The sequence below is a fragment of the Eleutherodactylus coqui genome, chromosome 2 (genome assembly GCF_035609145.1).
Source record: "Eleutherodactylus coqui strain aEleCoq1 chromosome 2, aEleCoq1.hap1, whole genome shotgun sequence".
Lineage (NCBI taxonomy): Eukaryota > Metazoa > Chordata > Amphibia > Anura > Eleutherodactylidae > Eleutherodactylus > Eleutherodactylus coqui.
Window position 1 is genome coordinate 261,640,547 of NC_089838.1, and position 20,877 is coordinate 261,661,423.

Below are 20,877 nucleotides of genomic sequence, written 5' to 3' on the forward strand. Positions count from 1 at the left end.
AGTTTATAGTATATAGTTGCTCTCCCTAAGGAGAAAAGAGCGTTTCTGACCCCTGTCCCAGGCCTCTCACTAGCAAAAGCCAGACTCCTACTGCACACTGATGATGGGCAATAACCCGGAAACAGCTGTATGTACATGGAGTATGGCTTTGCTTTTGATTCCCAGTCATTGTAACAAGACTTGTATAAAAAATCCCACTTTGACTCGAAGGACTGCTGCCTTTCAATAGGTGGCACTGTGGAGGATTTATTCCATCTCCCTTATTTGCATATTACCCAGAGGAGCGTGCGTGGCCATTTGAGTCTCCTCACTTAGTTTATAGTATATAGTTGCTCTCCCTAAGGAGAAAAGAGCGTTTCTGACCCCTGCATCCGAAAAGATATACATTATAAGTACCCAAAGAGAGTGCCAATACGACTGCAGCTCACTACAAAACGAGTCTTCATATGGCTATGTTAATAGAAAAGATAAAAAAGTTTTTGAAAATCTGAGATGAATGGCAGTGGTCAGATTATACTTGTAGCATTCTCTTAGGCCCCTTCCACATGGCAGGGTTTTTGACAGTATTTTGCATTAGTGGTTGTAAAGCAAAATTAGGAGTGGGTGCAAAATAAGGAAGAGGTGCAAATCTGTTTCAGCTTGCCTTCACACAATCTGCAAAGTAGCACCATGTCCTGGGACCTCCGGTTTCTGTCTTCAATATAAGACCAGGACAGGAGATTTTTAACCCTTTATAGCGTGTTTACAACTTGCATCTTTTTCTTAGGTACATATTTGTTCTTGCGCAATAAATAAAACAGCTGCCACCTTTACAATGAAATACAATAAACAGTATATAAACCACTGAAAAGGTCTGCTAATTGTTTTTCCAGAACAGACCATTATTAGAGGCTACATGAGGAGTTTCCGAGTCACAAAGACAACACATTTCATTATTAAATGAAAATGACCCTTTTGACTGACCCTCATTTGCATATCCTAGGATAATATCCATATTATAATACATGTAGAGCAATGTCTTTTCTCATCACAACCAATCAGAGTCTGTGCTTCATTTTTTCCACCACCGTTTAGGAAATCACGGTAAATCTAATCTTGTTGCAATGGGAAACAAGACCACTATTTCTCTGATACTCTGGCTGCCGTGAGCAATACATTTCCTATTAAACGCAGATTGCTAAAGGCAACATTTTTTATATACTGATTGATAGGGGCAACAAAGCTCAACTTTCTCTGATATGTAACGTCCTTCGTACATGTTTTACATTTATGCACAACCTAACGTGCAATAGAATAACAGCATAATAATCAGCGTAACTTGAAGTTTAGGTGATCCAAAGCAGAAGGTGTAATGGGCTCTAACTACCAATTATAATGGTAATGTCATCTATGTGTCATATAGGCTTGAAGACATCAAAGGCTACACCTGCCCCCCCCCCCCCCTCCACAATCCCCAGCATAGGAACGGCTCTGCTAAAAATCTGTGAACAATTTTACCATATTATATGAGGCTAAGATTCAGAAAAGCATAACTGTATACATGATAGACCGATGAGCAGCACATTCTCTAAGCATGCAGAAGTAAACTTCTTACATTTACCTTCACAGACGAGTGGCGAGTGCTAGCACGGTAGGTTAGAAGTCATTGGCAGACTGGCAAGCTCTACTGACTGTTTTATGTTCCAGGTTAGGACTGCCAAGTAACCTTGGTATTAACCTATCTTATCTGTCAGTGCAATAACTTTTCGATCCTGCTAGTGTCTTTGACCTTAGGTTTCTGGTTATACTATAACTAGCCCATCCCCAGCACAGAAGCAGAAAAGCCCTGGTAGGGAATGATCTTTTAACGCTCATTGCGCTGGATCTGTTCAGCACTGTTAAATCAGTTCATAAATCATACAAGATTCAGTTAATTCATTTCTGCAGAAAATAATGTCTTTTTTGATAGGATATGTTCATGGGGCATATATAAAACCCATGGGACCCCACAGTGCGCTCAAATACAGTGACTCAGTTCTAATGTACCTCTAAATAATGACATCACCTAATAATAGTCAGATACCAGCTCTACACAGTGATAGTGATTACAGTGTAGGTGACTTCTTCTCTGATTGATGATGTATGTTGTGTTTTTATTCTCTATTCAAGTCCAGACCACCATGATGTCTTCTTGCAGTGCACTCCCCATCCTGCCTCTACTCTTTCCTCTTAGTTTTTCCCCCATAGTAATAGATCCCCCACTAAGTAAGTGCTCTCTCTGTGACCCCTCTTAGTAATAGTGTCCCTTCTGTGGCCAATTTGGTAATAGTGTCTGCTCTGTAGCCCTCATTAGTAAAATAGTGTCCCAATAGCCCCCATTAATATAATAGTACCTATTATTGCCCTCATTAATATAATAGCACCCCCTATTGTCCTGATTAATGTAATAATACCCCCTGTTGCCCTGATTTAACAGTGTCCTCTGTTGCCCTCATTAATATGATAATGCCCCCTGTTGATGTCATTTATAAAAAAAATACCCCTTGTTGCTCTCATTAGTACAATAGTGCTCCTGTTTCTCTCATTTATATAAGTTGCTATTGTGAATCTCCCCCCTCTCTTTTTCCATGCCGCTTCTGTTCTCCTCCCTCTCTTCCTCTCCCTCCCCCCTCTTCATGTTGCTTCTCTCTCCGTCTTTTCATGCCGATTCTCTTTTCTCCCCGTCTCTCCATGCCGCTTCTCTTTTCCCCTCTCCATGCCGCTTTTCTTCCCCCCTCTCCATGCCGCTTCTCTTTCCCCCCCTCTCCATGCCGCTTCTCTTCCCCCCTCTCCATGCAGCTTTTCTATCTCCCCTCTCCATGCCGCTTCTCTTCCCTCCCTCCATGCCGCTTCTCCTCCCCTCCATGCCGATTCTCTCCCCCTCCTCCCCTCGCCTGTGAGTGTCTGTATCTTTCACGGTCTTCTGTGTCTCTCCGGCGCTTCAGCCAGCAGTGACATTCACAGTCATGATACTGTGAGTGAGAGAGAGACGCTGCACAACTATGAACGTTGCTTAGCAATGATTATACAGCCCTTTCATGGCACTGCTCCAGTCAGCAGGGACGTTCATAGCCCCCCTAGAGAGAGACGTCGTGAGACTACGAATCTGCATAACAGCACTGCTGGGTGAAGCGCTGCTATACTTAACATGGGGAACTTTGACAGGGCCCGATAGGTCACTGAATGTACCTGCTTTAAATTTGTGGATTTTATGGCTCTGGTCAGTATCTAAGGAATTGAATGACACCAAAATAATCCTCCAAAGGCGAGGCAGCCTGATCAAAGTGTGGTGCACGAAAAAGCATGTAGGCTTATTTATATTAGATGGTGACTTGGTTTCCCGGCTGAACCTCTGGCACAGCAGCAATGCTTTAACAAGCAAATCTCTCACTTATAGTAGTAATGAGATTCTCAGAGTTTCTTGAGCTGGGTGCTGTATGTAGAGGAAATCCATTCAGTTAAGGCAAAGCTCTGTGAGTTACATACCAACCTTTTATGCGGTACAGTTTCAAATGCTTTGGAAAAATCAAGATATATGACACCTGATGCTACTCCCCAGTCCAGTCTAGAACTTACCTTTTCATAGAAGCTGACTAGATTGGTTTGGCAAGAGTGACCCACCCTAAACCCAACCTGATACAGAGTTATACAGCTAATTTTTTTTATTGAGGTACTCCAGGATAGTATCTCATAAAAAACATTCAAACGTTTTACCCACGATAGAAGTGGGACTTACTGGCCTGTAGTTTCCAGGTTCACCTGGAAATTATTGGCACCACATTGGCTATGCATCAATCCTGCGGGAACAGACCCTTTCACTATAGGAGTCATCAAATATAAGAAACAATGGTCTATCTGGCACATTACTTCATTTTCTTAAACACGAGGGTGCAGGCCATTGGGACCAAGTGATTTGTCTATTTTTATCTTTTTAAGGTGGCTCTCGATTTCCTCCTGGGCTAGACTGGTGGCATTTAATGGAGAGTTTACTTTATCACTCTGCATTTCACCTGACATTTCATATTCCTCTGTGAATGCACAGGAGAAAAACCTATTTAATAGATTTGCTTTCTCCCCATCGCCCTCTGCAAGTTATCCTGCAAAACTTTTTAAAGGGCCAACACTTTCTATTTTAATCTTTTTACTATTTATATAGTTGAAGAACAGTTTAAGTTTAGATTTACTCTCTTTGGCAATGAGTCTCTCTGTTTGCTGATTTTATTTGCTTTTTACTTATTTTTTATAGCTTTTTAGTGCTTCTTTGCTGCCTTCTTATTTTAATAGTTTAAATGTTTTTTTTTCTTGTTGTTTATTCCACCTTTATAACTTAATTGAGCAACATTTTATTCCCATAAGGTATGTACCACTCATAGTAAATATGTAAGATGCTTTTAAAAAATGTCCCATTTATTGTTTGAACTTTAATTTTTGAGGACATTGTCCCAGTCAATAATGTTACGGGCATTTCTAAGCTGATCAAACTTTGCCTTTCTAAAGTTCAGTGGTTTTATGGCTCCACGACAAAACACCCTATTAAAAGACAGGTGGGAATGTATTACAGTTTACTCACTATTTCCTAGATGCCCCAATCTGCACTTTTGTTATTCCGTCAGGCCTGTTAGTTAATATTGAAGGGACTATATCAGCAAAGTTTTTTTGCTTTCAATAAAAGCAGATAGGATAGTGAAACATTTTCCAGTTTTCAAATCTGTTTTCATTTTCTGATTGTAGAATTTTTTTAGTCTGGTGTCTGTACATGACTATGGGGGCTGATGTCTTTCTTTAGCTAAATGTAACAGCATTAAGAGAATTTAGAAATATGCTTTATGGCTGCCTCATGGGCCATTCACCCAATGGACAGGAGGGGACCCATTGACTTGTATGGGAGACTGCTCTGGACTGCTCTGTGACCTTTGCGAAGGTTATTTAGCAAGACAGGGAATGGATAGTCACAGCTGATCACCTCTTGTGAATGGAGGATCCTGTGTTATCTACATATAGGTGTTACCTCTCAGTGTAATCCTACCTGTAAGGTTAGTGAGATGACTGATGGAAAGTTTTCTCTACAGATCAGGAAGTATTAGAATAGTTTTAGGCTGTGGTCAGTGTGAAAAATGCAGTTTTTTAGGATATTTTTAAATACAGATTGTGACTAAACGTTAAAAAGAAAATCACCGGCTGGACCATGAGAAGCTAAGTCGCAGGTAGCAGGAGCTCCGTCCTCCCCACGCCATAAAAACAAATAAAAAAGGCATCCAGACCTCCTAAAAGTCAGCCCAAAAGCAGGAATGGGCAAGAAGAAGAGATGGGACAGTGCAGCAAAAGGCAAAGAAGAAGACAAGGGACCGCTGGATCGCTTCATGACGGCTGCCGGTGAGCGCTGCAAGCAGCAGGAGGGTAGAGGCGGGAAGCGACCACCGGCGGAACAGACGGAGGAGAGAAGGGGGAGAAGACGCCGGCCAGCAGACCAGGAAGACTCCGGTCGGAGCGACAATTCCCCGATCCAGATGCCAAGGGGAACACCGCAAGCAAGGCCGTCATCACCCACAGCCCAGCCGACCGGAATAAGGACAATGTATGAAAAAATAGGATAGCGCTGCCAGAGTGTACTAAGAGGTCATATAGCAGACATAAAACAAAATTATATCTCACTCACCCGGTGTCTAGTGAAGATCCTGTTTGTTAGGATCCTCACTAACACTCTTTATCCAGGTTCTCTTATATATGCGCCTATGCCTTTAATCCCCTGGTGTCCTGCTGGGCCAGTCAGCTGGGGAGCCGCGCTCGTCCTCCGTCTCTCAAGCAGAGAGCCGCTCAGTACAAGTGTATGCAAATAACAAAATAGGTCCGCGCTCCGGGAATGTGGCACTTCAATACTTTAATCTTCACTTCACAACGCGTTTCATCCCTCTAAAGGGACTTTTTCAAGTGTGACAATACATTACAGACTAAACATTTATAGTAAAAGTTACATACCTTCATTACATGCGGTCCGCTCCGTCCTCCATCCCCTCCAGCGTCCTGCGGCGTCACGCCCCTCCACGCGTGTCAGCTGATTAGGTCACGTGGTGCCGTGACGTCACATCGTCGGGCGCTGCTTCTTATGTGGAAGTGGGAATGTGGACGGGCTCGCTCGCACTGCCTGAATACATTGATAATATGGATGTTACTGGCCTACATCCCTCTTATTTCCTTTCTATATAATAGATACTTCTTTTTATATGTATTATTAAGAATTATAAAACTCATACTATTCCATCAATATAATAAAAATGAAACATGTATAACACTTAAATAAACATAACACTCCTATTGTATTCTATATTTCTCATAATTATATTCATAATAATAAATAAATGATATAATTGTTATGGATAAAAATGCTGGATGTCATATAAATATAAATACTTAATCCATTAAAAATGTGTACTTTTATCTCCGTAACCTTCATAAAAATACAGTAATAAGAAGGATATAATAAAATAAATATAATAAAATGAAATTTAGTACCGTATTTTCCTGCTGTTAAAAATGTTTTTATAATTTTTCTACCACTTCATTCAGACCCCTAGGTACTAGGGTGTTCATGCGGAATATCCAGTACATTTCTCTGGATCTCAATTTCTCCACTGATCTTTCCCTAATGTTTTCTATAGGAATAACTTTCAAAAGTGTAGAATCTTTGGCATGATGGGTGTTAAAATGCCGTGATATGCTGTGCTTATCGAATCCTTTCTTAATATTGCTACGGTGTTTATTGAGCCTTTCTCGTAGCGTATTGATGGTTCTTCCTATATATCTCAGCCCGCATGGGCATTCCAGCATATAAATTACTTTTGTCACGTCACAAGTCATTCTCTGTTTAATCCTATAATCTTCCCCATCTGGTAACTGTATATTCTTGGTACCATGTTTGATGTTTATACAGCATCTGCATCTTCTTTTTTTGCACTTGTAAACTCCCCCTATTTCTCCATCATTTTTTCTTTCTCTTTGATCTTTTTCTTTTTCTTTCTTAGGGTATGATGGAGCAATAAGATTTTTCAGGGTTCTGTTCTTCCGGAATATGCACAATGGTCTTGCGGTTAGTTGTTTCTCCAAAAATGGGTCTTCTTTTAGGATGGTCCAGTTCTTTCTTAATATACCGTTAATCACTCCCGCATGTGCATTGAATTTTGTAGTGAAGGCTGTTTCATATCTCTCTTTTTCTTTTTTGGAATTTTTGTTTATCTGTCTTGTCCTTTCTGTTGTTCTATTTTCCAAATTTAATGCTTTTATGTATGCTGCCTTCACCAATGTTTCGGGGTAACCTTTATCTCTAAATCTCTTTTCCACTGTTTTAGCTTGTTCTCTGTAGTCTTCTACTTTTGTGCAGTTTTTTCTTATCCTCTGGAACTGTCCATAAGGAACATTTTTCTTCCAATTTTTATGGTGGCAACTACTGAAATTCAGGTAGCGATTGGTATCGACTTTCTTAAAATGGGTTTTTGTAATGACCTCATTATTTTTCCCTTCTATTTCTAGATCCAGATATACAATTCTTGTAGCTGATATCTCATATGTAAATCTGAAGTTGAATTCATTTGTTGATAAATTTTCTATAAACTCCGTGAGATCTTCTTCTTTTCCATCCCAGATTATGAGAAGGTCGTCTATATAGCGTTTATACAGTTTTATCCGTCTATCCTTAAATCTCTCCTTTTCAAATGTTCCCATCACTAAATTGGCGAAAGTAGGGGCGCATTTCGTCCCCATGGCGGTACCAGTGTATTGTTTATAAAATTTGTCATCATACATGAAGATATTGTTTTGTAGGATGAACATGATGCTTTTAGAGATGAACTGTCTTTGATGGGCTGGCATGAGTAAATCTTCCTTCAACACCTTCTCCACTGATTCTACTCCAATTTTATGTTCAATATTTGTGTAGAGCACTTCTACATCCACACTACACCATAGGTAGGTGGGTCGCCATTCTATGTCTCTGATGATATCCAAAAGGTGACCTGAATCTTTTATGTAGGACGGTAGACCAACTACATATTTCTGTAGCTGGCGGTCTATATATTCTGATAGTCTGTGTGTAACAGACTCCATGCCCGCCACTATTGGTCTACCTGGTGGGTGGTGTACATTTTTATGCACCTTGGGTGCATGGTAAAAATATGGAATCCCAATGGGAGTTTCTTTCAGATAGAGATATTCTTTTTTACTTATACTATTATTTTCATAACCTTCTTGTAAATGTGCATAGAACTCTCCGGTAATTTTACTCGTTGGGTCCTCTTTTAATTTCACATAGTATCCTTCGTCCCCTAGGATTCGCAATGCTTCTTCGTGATATTGCTGATAATTCATTATTATGGTCGCTCCCCCTTTGTCTGCTTGTCTTATGACAATTGATTTTTCTTCTTTCAATTTCTTCAAGATATTTCTTTGTGTCTTAGTGAGATTATAATGTTTAAGTTTGTTCTCCTTGCACATTTTTGTAAAGTCTTTCATAGTTTTGTTATAGAACAGATCCACCATAAAAATTGGAAGAAAAATGTTCCTTATGGACAGTTCCAGAGGATAAGAAAAAACTGCACAAAAGTAGAAGACTACAGAGAACAAGCTAAAACAGTGGAAAAGAGATTTAGAGATAAAGGTTACCCCGAAACATTGGTGAAGGCAGCATACATAAAAGCATTAAATTTGGAAAATAGAACAACAGAAAGGACAAGACAGATAAACAAAAATTCCAAAAAAGAAAAAGAGAGATATGAAACAGCCTTCACTACAAAATTCAATGCACATGCGGGAGTGATTAACGGTATATTAAGAAAGAACTGGACCATCCTAAAAGAAGACCCATTTTTGGAGAAACAACTAACCGCAAGACCATCGTGCATATTCCGGAAGAACAGAACACTGAAAAATCTTATTGCTCCATCATACCCTAAGAAAGAAAAAGAAAAAGATCAAAGAGAAAGAAAAAATGATGGAGAAATAGGGGGAGTTTACAAGTGCAAAAAAAGATGCAGATGCTGTATAAACATCGAACATGGTACCAAGAATATACAGTTACCAGATGGGGAAGATTATAGGATTAAACAGAGAATGACTTGTGACGTGACAAAAGTAATTTATATGCTGGAATGCCCATGCGGGCTGAGATATATAGGAAGAACCATCAATACGCTACGAGAAAGGCTCAATAAACACCGTAGCAATATTAAGAAAGGATTCGATAAGCACAGCATATCACGGCATTTTAACACCCATCATGCCAAAGATTCTACACTTTTGAAAGTTATTCCTATAGAAAACATTAGGGAAAGATCAGTGGGGAAATTGAGATCCAGAGAAATGTACTGGATATTCCGCATGAACACCCTAGTACCTAGGGGTCTGAATGAAGTGGTAGAAAAATTATAAAAACATTTTTAACAGCAGGAAAATACGGTACTAAATTTCATTTTATTATATTTATTTTATTATATCCTTCTTATTACTGTATTTTTATGAAGGTTACGGAGATAAAAGTACACATTTTTAATGGATTAAGTATTTATATTTATATGACATCCAGCATTTTTATCCATAACAATTATATCATTTATTTATTATTATGAATATAATTATGAGAAATATAGAATACAATAGGAGTGTTATGTTTATTTAAGTGTTATACATGTTTCATTTTTATTATATTGATGGAATAGTATGAGTTTTATAATTCTTAATAATACATATAAAAAGAAGTATCTATTATATAGAAAGGAAATAAGAGGGATGTAGGCCAGTAACATCCATATTATCAATGTATTCAGGCAGTGCGAGCGAGCCCGTCCACATTCCCACTTCCACATAAGAAGCAGCGCCCGACGATGTGACGTCACGGCACCACGTGACCTAGTCAGCTGACACGCGTGGAGGGGGCGTGATGCCGCAGGACGCTGGAGGGGATGGAGGACGGAGCGGACCGCATGTAATGAAGGTATGTAACTTTTACTATAAATGTTTAGTCTGTAATGTATTGTCACACTTGAAAAAGTCCCTTTAGAGGGATGAAACGCGTTGTGAAGTGAAGATTAAAGTATTGAAGTGCCACATTCCCGGAGCGCGGACCTATTTTGTTATTTGCATACACCAGCCGACCGGAATGGCGCCGGAAGAAAGCGCGCGAACGCGCGGACACCCCGAATTGCCGGAGAACACCAGCGGCGAGCTGCCGGAAAGCCCCAGCTGCCCCCCGACACCAGACAGAGGGCACTCACCACCTCCGGCGGCTGCAGGACGACCAAGACCGGAGCTACATCGCGGAGAGGCCCTACCGGAAGTGCGTGCCCGGCCGCCATCTTCCCCAACCCCGAGACCGGAAGTGGAGAGAGACGGGGACGCGGCCGCAGAAACATCAGCGGGGAGCAGCACTGACACCCGGGGGATGGCAGGAGACCGCTCAGGTACAGGGGGGGAGAGCCATATTAGCCCCCCAACCCCCAGTGAGAAAGAACTGGCGGGCTCAGGGGGCGGGGGCGCCGCGGGACATAAGGGGTATGCAGAGGCCCTGAAAGGGACGCACCAGCCCCTGGAGCCCCCCCATGACAGTGAGGAGGGGGCAGCCCCCCCAAGACCACCACCAAGACCCCAAGGAAACAAGGGGAAGGAGCCCCCCAAAGACCCCAGAGACCCCGAATGGTGGCCCCCCCCCACTGAAAGATCATGAAGGGGGAGCACACATGAGACAAGGGGCAAGGAAAAAAGAGCTGCCACACACACCTATGCCCCAGATGAGTGGCAATAACAAGTACACCGAACGACATACCCCCGCAACTGCAATCCCAGCCCAGCGAGACACGCCGAGGTCAGAAAAACACAGCATGGGCACAAAATCGCACCAACTCCAGGGGGACGCCAACAACCAGATACAATCATCCGAATCAGACTCGGACGATTGGAATTGGAAAGAGCATCTCCGATCCATCCCCACCAAGAGGGACTTAGACAACCTCTTTGCTCAGTTTGCCTCATCCCAAAAATCCGCGCTACAGTCCCTACAAAAAGAAATCCACCAGATGGGACAACGATTAATGGAAACAGAAGAGACACAAGAACAAGTGTTCCACCGAATAGACGAGCATCATGACATCTTATGTGAACATGCGAGCCAAATCGCTGAGTTAGCAACCCATTTAGACGACATAGAAAATCGCCACAGGCGAAACAACTTGAGAATACGGGGACTAAGTGAGGAAGTCGAGAACAAACATCTAGAGGCCTGGGCACAGAAATGCTTTGGCGATCTCCTGAACAGAACCCCGAACAACCCAATCGAGATAGACAGGATCCACAGGGCGTTGGGCCCCAGATCAATAGATCCTGAAAGACCGAGAGATGTGGTGTGTAGGATCCACTTCTACAAAGAAAAAGAGGAGATCCTATGTCTGATCAGATCCAAAGGTCCGATAAAATTCCGCGACAGGAACCTACTTATACTACCAGACCTATCCAAAAGAACACTCCAGCAACGGCGAGCATTGAGACCCCTATTGACAATCCTCAAAGAAAAAGAAATTCCGTACAGATGGGGATACCCCTTCCAGCTGATAGCAGGTGCCGGAAAAGAGACAGTTATATTTAGAACATTGGGAGACTTACCTAAGTTCCTCACAACATTGAAACTTCCGATAGTCTCACTACCAGAATGGCAGAGAACAAGCGCCCCGACTCCACAACCCCCCCCGGGACCAGTGGCAAGTAGCTATCTCCAGACGCAAACAGCCACAAAAGGACGATAGGGGCCATCCACCAAGAGAACACCCTAAATGAGTCTGGCCTAGTTTTGCATCTGCACGAGGTTCCACCGAATCTCGAATGATACCATCGGAAGAGAGGACCGGACGAACCCACTGCACGCAAGCACCGCCCTTAATGACAAGTCCGGAAAACAAAGCATAAGCCGCGGCCTAGAATACAAGGACCACGGAAAGAACTATCAAACTTACCATATAGAGACCGACTAGTCGCATCTCTGGAAAGGACATAATATTACATCGGACCTCCAATCAAGAACACAGACATCCAACTGCTTTTCACACGCTGAACTTTTCCGCTATAATCTGTCTGCTCTTCTCTCATTTCAACAATGCGCCCCTCTTAGGCGCAATGGAAAAGGGGACCTCCCTGTTCTTCCCCAAATAACAACAAACTCCTCTCATCTGCTCTAACACTAACACGTGTATTCAACCACCTCTCCCTACTTACTATACCTATCTGTCCCTCACACTCTTATCTCGTAAAAGGTCTGGATGCCCATCATAATGTTTCACAGCAAACGTGGGGTGGGGAGGCGCGGCTCGTGGACTTGACTCACCCAGCCTCCCTCCCACTAGGGACCGCAGCATCACGTTGCTGCATAGACGTCAGTCGTCTATTAGTTCTAGAAGGTTCACCACATTGGACAATAATAGTAATAATCGTTTCTTTATCGATGTCCACATGTGGCTTTAAGTTTCCCTTCCTCCCCGCCCCGATCCACCCTTATGTTCGTCCCTCATTCCCCTCCAGCTCCAGGCGACACCCTTGGGTAAGACAAAGGGCCAAGACGCCCAAACACTATGGCCAACCCACAGCACATCCCAATGACTGACCTAACAACATGCTCCTTCAATGCAAGGGGCCTTAATTGTCCCAACAAGCGCAACCAGGTGCTGTACAGGCTCCACAGGAAAAGGGTGATGATAGTAATGCTCCAAGAAACACATTTCCCGCGAACCGGCACACCGGACTGCAATAGAAACAAATATTATAACAAATGGTTTCACTCCACTCACCCGGAAAACAAAACCTGTGGGGTCTCTATAGCCCTGCACAAGTCATTGGCCCCAGAGGTGCTGGCACAGAAGTCAGATGAAGGACGGTACATATTTATAAAGATACTTATTGCTAACAAAATTCTCACAATTGCCAATATGTATTTTCCCAACCAAGGACAGGTGGGGTTCGCTTCCAGGGCTCTCCGGGGACTCTCAGACTTCGCAGAGGGGACTCCGATCGTGTTAGGAGGCGACTTCAACATGTGTATGGAGCCCCGGCTGGATTCCTCCACGGGACGCTCAGCACTAGCCAAGGCAGCCATCCGCAAAGTACAAAAGATACTCGTGAGTATGGATCTGATCGACCTATGGCGCATCCTCCACCCGGGTAAGCGAGATTACAGCTTTCACTCCACAGCGCACAATTCATATAGTAGAATCGACTATATATTCATTTCACATGGTTTGCTCGATGGGGCTCCTAAGTGCTCTATGGACATATTCCTATGGTCCGACCACTCCCCGATATACGCATCCTTGGGCTCGGGGGACACCATGGGGGGGACACATACATGGCGTCTCAATGAAAACTTACTTAAAGACACCGCATGCTTGCACGACATCAAGTAGACCATAGAAAACTTCAAAAAAGATCACAAGTCAGACCCCACGAGCGCCCCAATAAAATGGGAAACCCTTAAGTGTGTGTTGAGAGGGGTTTTCATCTCACATAGTGCAAGGATCAAAAGGGACCACACCGCGCGCCTCACCCAATTAAAACAAGAACTTAATTCAAAAGAAACCTCCAACAAAGCAGCCTCCTCCACTATCCTCCAAGCGGAGATATCAGAACTCCGGCATAAAATACTAGATATCCTGGATCAAAAAGCTCTCTGCAGAAGGGACAAACTGAAAGCCGGCTACTACGAGTACAGCGATAAGAGTGGCAGATGGCTCGCCAGAGCATTACACCCGAGGGCAGCCCACCCGCACATACACTCCATCAATTCCTCAGGTGGCGGGCGGGTTCACTCCCCACAGGAAATATTAGAGGAATTTAGATTATTTTACTCCAAATTATACAACATACGCGAGACTGGGACCGAGACAGAAACCCAACACGCACAAAAAATATCGGAATATCTGGACCTCTACGCCCCCGGGTCCCTCCCACCGGAGGAATCCGAGGGACTAGAAAGAGATTTCGAACCAGAGGAATTCAGACAGGTACTCTCAGAAATTAAAGCAGGGAAGAGCCCGGGCCCGGACGGGTTCTCCCCGAGATTTTATAAAATATGCGGAGACTTGATTATAGACATGATGCTCCAAGCATTCAATGAGGTCTCCGGAGGCTGCCCCTTCCCACCCCAGGCCCTTCAGGCACATATAGTTCTAATACCCAAACCAGGAAAAGACCCCCTGTCGTGTGGCAGTTACCGACCAATCTCACTCATCAACTGCGCTGTCCCCCGGATCATTCACGGAGACCAGGTGGGCTTCGTCTTGGGGAGAGAAGCAAGAGATAACTCCATAAAGACCCTGGTCCTGATCGATCGGGCTAGAAAGGAAGGGACCCCACTATGTCTGTTATCTGTCGACGCTGAAAAAGCGTTCGACAGAGTCAGCTGGAAATTCTTAGAAGCAACCCTCCGGAAGGTGGGAATGGGCCCCAGAGCAATAGCATGGATACAGGCCCTTTACCACCGCCCCTCGGCACAGGTCAGGGTCAATGGTAAGCTGTCGGCCCCATTTGAGGTGAGGAATGGCACACGACAGGGGTGTCCCCTATCCCCCACGTTATATATCCTGGTTATGGAGGCACTCGCAAATGCCATCAGGAATAATCCATCAATACGCAGAATACGGAGCGGAAAAGAGGAACATAAACTATCACTTTATGCAGACGACCTCCTGCTATATGTCACCGAATCCCGCATAGGCTTCCCCAACATCATGCAAGAGTTTGCAACCTTTGGTAAGCTTAGCAACTATAGAGTAAATGTCCAAAAGTCAGTAGTGCTGAATATTACGATCCCACAACAAGAAGCCAGGAACATAGCCACAGCCCTCCCATTCCAATGGGGAAGCGACTCAATTAAATACTTAGGGATCCAGATCCCACCCGACCCAACCCAACTATATGAATTAAACTATAAACCCCTCTTGTCAACTTTGAAAAAAGATCTGGAGAGATGGGCGGGAGGGTCACTATCGTGGTTCGGTAGAATGAATGCAGTTAAAATGGATGTCCTTCCACGGCTCCTATATATCTTTCAAACCGCACCATGCAATCCCCCGAAAATCTTTTTTGACACACTGAGAAGTCACATACTCCGCTTCATATGGAGGGGAGGAGCTAAAAGGCTTAGTTACAAAAGCCTAACCAAGCCAAAATCCAAAGGGGGGGTAGGCCTCCCCGACATATATCTTTACCATAAAGCCACAATCGGAACCCTGATATTAGATCTATACCACCACAGGTCAGATAAATTGTGGGTGCAAATAGAAGAAGAGAGCAACACCTTCTCACCAAAAGGGGCATTCTGGATCCCGAAGGGGGTCAGGGGGGCTAAAGGGGAGAGGGTGGAGATCTCGGCCCTGATGGTCACGCTCCTGGGGGCATGGAAGGGGGGATGCCGGACATCCATCCCGGGTCCCCTCACCCCATTAGCAGGAAACCCACAGATCCCGGCAACGCTGGACACTCGTAGTCTGGGATTTTTGCCCTCTGGGACTGAAGCAAGGGTGGGGGAGGTGCTGGACGCGCAGGGCATTCGTGACATGGCGAGTTTACAGGGGAATGGGGGGACTCCCCCGGGCTCATGGATGCAATATCTGCAGGTTCGCAGCTAAGAGAAGACCCGAACGAGGGTGGAACTTAACGCTCACACCATTCGAGAAACTATGTGACATGGAAGAGGCACCTAGACATACTGTGTCATTATTATATGGTCAACTACTAGAAGAGCGATTAGGGGACCACACCCCCAGGTGGATTGCCGCGTGGGAGGAGGCGCTGGGTCGACCCATCCCCGGAGAGCTCTGGAACAAGGCATTCCAACACACCCACAAGATGTCGGTGTCCAGTAGGTTACAAGAACTGAATTTTAAAATCTTGTCAAGGTGGTACATGACACCGGAAAGACTCCATTCTCTCTTTCCAGCGACGCCAGACACCTGCTGGCGGTGCCATGGGGAAGTGGGCTCGATGCTACACATATGGTGGGAGTGTCCCATGATTACACCCATATGGAAAGACACAGAGAAGCTATACGAGAAGGTGAGCGGGCAGCCGCTATCTCTGACACCTGAGGTGGCACTCTTGTCTATCCCGCCACCCGGCACCCACTCATTTAAAAAAGGCCTACTGAAATTTTTCATTATGGCCACAAGGCAAGTAATTCCCAGATTCTGGAAGCAGGACACTGAAATTTCCAGAGGTGCGTGGGTGGGGGCGATGGACGAGATTGAACGACTAGAGAAACTGAGTACACAGGACGACATAACCAGACATGAGAGCTTTTACCACACCTGGGCGGTCTGGATAGACGCACGTAACTCACACTCATTCAGTAGGTGGCTGCAGAATGGCAATTATGACTGACCCAACGACGCCACAAGTGGTAAAACTAGACAAGGGGTCCAACCTGGAGCACCCCCCCCCCTGACACCCCCCTCCTCCATCCCAACCTCTACTTTCCACCCTCCCCTTTGCCTCTGTCTGTCAAGTAATTGAATGTAACAATTATATCTTGTTGGTTTTCATAAGTTCTCTTTTAATGGTTACAATAAGACGATGGAGAAGCGAAATCACGACTCTATCGCTTTTGACAAGATAAAATTATATATATATATTGTAAAATCAATAAAATATATTGAAAGAAAAAACAAAATCACCGAAATTTCTTTAAAAATATGTTTGACACAAAAATGTAATTTATATAATAGGTCATTTTCTGAGGACACATTTCCTTAACCCCCTAGTGACCAGCCCATAGTCTTTTTACGTCCTAGCTAAGTGGGCTTTAATCCCCAAGAACGTAAAAACATGCATCCTATGGGGATTAAAGCCACGTGGGCTATGGACCAATGCAATTACAATCACATTAAAGTGCAAAAAAGTCGAAGATTCAGCTGCCCTGATGGATCGAATCCATAGAGCAACTGAGATTACTTACCCCGATCCTCTGTGCTGTCCTGCGGTGATCTGATCCTCCAAGACCTGACATCGGCCTTCTGTGCATGCGCGCCAGGCGTCATTACGTCAGCCGCATGCGCAGAAGGTTGGGAACCCTGGCAAATTTGAAATCTCCTGGCTCCCAGCTCCTGAAGGTAGCCGGGAGGCAGGAGATGTCACCAGGGACCGCGGTGAGCAGTCCCTGGGCCCATGATTGCCGTTACCTAGTGGATGGGATCCATGAGGGGAGGTGAAAATACTCACCCCGGTCCTCCATGATGTCGCCCGGTGATCGAGGCCTGCTGTGGGCTTCTGCGCATGCGCTGATGGAGCGCGCATGCGCCGATGTGGCGCGCATGCGCAGAAGGCCAGAGAGCCCAGGAAATTTAAAATTGCCTTGCACCTGGCTGTCAAAGATAGCCAACTGCAGGGAGATGTCACCGGGGACATCAGGGTTCCGGGTCACATGATCACTGTTATCCACTGGATAACAGTGTTCATGGAAAGTTAAAAAAGTGAAAAAAAAAAAGGTTAAAAAGTTTCATCTCCCTCACGGATCGTATCTGTGGGGGGAGATGAAATTACATACCCAAGGGCGCTGGATTTGTTCCCAATGGGATCCTTATCCATGGATCTTTTACTGGCTTCGACGCATGCGCCAGTCAGCATAATGGCGGACGCATTCGCAAAAGTAAAGGATTGCCCTGGAAAATTTAAAATCTTCCTGCTCCTGGCTACCAAAGGTATCAGAGAGCATAGAGATGTCACGGCACCTGAGGTATGCGGTTCTTGGTCACGTGATCACCATTGTCCAATGGATAATGGCGATCATGTAAAAGTTTTTTAAAAAGTTGAAGTTTTATCTACCCTCACCGATGCGATTGGTGAGGGCAGATGAAACATCTTCCCAGAGGCCTCCACATTTGAACCCCGACGCAATCATCCTCCACGGAGCTTCCCTGACAAATGATGGACATATGCGCAGGAGCTGGGGAGCCCAGGAAATTTTAAATCTCCTTGCTCCCGGCAGCCAACGGTTGCCGAGAGCCTGGAGCAGTGACTGGTGGCCTGTTGAGTGGTCCCCGGTCACATGATGAAAAGGTAGCGATCTACCTTAGGCCGGTCTCACGCGACCAGATGGAAATTACGGATTCCGCATGCATTTGATCTGCAGTAATAAGCGGATCAATCAAATGCACTGTATTACACAATTCCGCTCACATTAGCAGGTCAGAATTACATAATCCATTCGCAGAAAACAGAATGCAGCATGTTCTATTTTACCACGGATATCCGCAATATAGAGCCCATTGTGCTGCATGGTCGTGGATATACCTGCAGCCCATACGCAACTACATTGTATACGGGCTGCGAGTACCCGGGTCATCGCTGAGTGATGGCAGGGGAAATATAAACAAGAAAAGGTTTACTGCGCATGACCGCCTGTGTGACTACGCATTTATGCGCAGTACATTACGCGGCCGTACGCAGGGTCACAGCCGGGCTCACAGCTGGGATCCGCTGCGGGCCTCCGCAAGCAGATTCCACCTACGGCCGTGTGAGCCCGGCGTTATTCAGACCGCTACCTGTAATCCGTAATTTACAAGACGTCCCTAGGAATGCTCACCTTCCTGCAGTTCCAGGAGCAGCTTGTTGAGCGCCTTCTGTGTGAGACTGCTGCACCTCAGCCAGCTCATGAAGCCTTACAGAGTGCCACTTTTTATACCCCATTCCTGCTGCTGAGATCAAAAAATACCCCTCAAAAAAGCATGAGAGGAGGAGGGATACCCGGTTTTATTGCCCCATGTACCCATCCCAACCAGCCTCCGTAATTACCTCTGTCTTCGGACTTGCCACACATTTTTCATTATAAATTTTTTCTAATATTTGGGGAACACCAAAAAATGGGGGTGGGGGGATTATTTTTAGGGAGTCTATTTTTTTCTGCACAAGTGAGCAATGGGTCCTGGAATTTATTCAGTTGTGCCCTGAAATCCAATGGGAATTCCCTCTATTATATGCCTAGCCATGTGTCCTATAAGTACCGTAGATTAGGGCCACATTGGGTATGTTTCTGAACACGGGATAAGCAGGGGTATTCATTTGGGGTAAAAGTCCTCATTCATAGATGTGCTGTGCAAAAAAAACCTGTTTTTTAAATGACACAATTGCAAAAAAAAAGTAATTTTTTCCTTCCCCTTTGCTTAGATTCATTCAAAAACGGTGGGGTCAAAATGCGCAGTACACCCGTAGAGGAATTCGTTTAGGGTTCTAGTTTTTAAAATGGGGTCATTTGTGGGGGTTCTATATCTTTTTGGCCGCTCAAGGGCTCTACAAGTGTGCAATGGGGCCTAAAATACCTTCAAACAAAATGTCTGTTCTGAAAGCCACCGGCTGCTCCTTTCGGTTTGGGCCCTGTTGTGCATACAGACATAAGATTAGGACCACAATGGGTATGAACACGGGACAAACAGGGGTATCCATTTTGGAGTGAAAATGTTCATTAGGGATGAGCGAGTATACTCGCTAAGGCACTACTCGCTCGAGGAACAGAGGGGAGATCTCTCTCTCCCGCCCGCTCTGCCCCGCTCCCCGCCGCAACTCACCTGTCAGCTGCGGCGGCCCCCGAATCTTTCGGGACGAACAGAGGGGAGATCTCTCTCTCCCTCTCTCCCGCCCGCTCTGCCCCGCTCCCCGCCACAACTCACCTGTCAGTTGCGGCGGCCCCCGAATCTTTCGGGACGAGCAGGGAGATACTCGGCTAAGGCACATTACTCGAGTGATTAGTGCCTTAGCGAGTATACTCGCTCATCCCTAATGTTCATTCATTTGTGTGCTGTGCAAAAAAAACTTGTTTTTAAAATGAGACAATGAGCAAAAATCGTAATTTTTTCCTTCTGCTTTGCTTAGATTCATTCAAAAACTGTGGGGTCAAAATACGGAGTACACCCCTATGTGAATTCCTTAGGGGGTCTAGTTTTCAAAATGGGGTCATTTGTGGGGGTTCTCCGTCATTTGGTCAGCTCAAGGGCTCTACAAGTGGGCTAATTCCCGAAACTTAGCCCGCCCCCGTCCCGCCTCTGCTCATTGAAAATAGTGCAGGGGGGTGGAGAGAAGAGGCAGAGAGGGGGCGGGAGCTCAGAGCACTGCTCCCGGCTCTTCCAGCCTCCTCCCCCTGCAGAGAGAGACGCCGTATATCGGCCGGCGTCAATACCCGGCTGATAAACGGTCGTCTGAATGCACCCTTATACACACCCGTCCAGCGTCTTCTCTCTCTGCACTGCGCCGGCTGGAACACAGCTGTACATGCGCAGTGCAGAGGCGGCGCGTCAGCGGTGACATTTCTGTGCGCCTCTGCGAGGCTCGCACAGGAAAAGGACATATCACGATTTGTTTATCGTGCGAGTTTTCACGCGATCAAATCGCGAGTGTCTGCATAGGATTGCATTATACAGTCATCTGAATAAGCAAAGAGATGGAAATATATATCTCATCAAAACCTTGTACACTACGTTTGCACATATTTGAAATATTGCAATTTAAAATGTGAAAAAAATGACAATTGTTTTCAAAATTTTCCCAATTTTGCACTTATAACCCATTAAGGACCAGGTGCGATAAATATACGGTGCCTGGTCCTGGGCTTAAAGCGGCACTTTAAGTCTCCTGCTCCGCAATCAATCAGAGACAGGAATGGGTTATCAGCTGTTAGTAACAGCTGTTAATTAGGAGGAGAAGGCAGGAGGGGTATTTAACCCTTCCTGCCTTTTCCTTCCCCAAGTACACAGCGCTCAATGAGCACTGTGTACTAGAAAGGGAAAGTACAGTGTAACTTTCACTCTGGGAGCCCTCTGAGTCCTTTGACCGCCGGGGTTCCCTGCTACA

General features: G+C 45.0%; 1 protein-coding gene across 2 annotated transcripts in view; it reads right to left on the minus strand.

Annotated features, from left to right (window-relative positions):
* Positions 1 to 20,877, minus strand: part of SLC51B (SLC51 subunit beta) — a 62,506-nt gene that overhangs the window by 13,213 nt on the left and 28,416 nt on the right. Inside the window, exon 1 of one of the 2 annotated variants that reach the window (XM_066592901.1) lies at positions 1,601 to 1,686. The exons of the other annotated variant lie outside the window; for it this stretch is intronic. The gene's annotated coding sequence lies outside the window, so the exon portion shown is untranslated. Of the gene's footprint in view, positions 1 to 1,600; positions 1,687 to 20,877 lie in introns of those variants that run through there. 2 annotated transcript variants of the gene reach the window in all.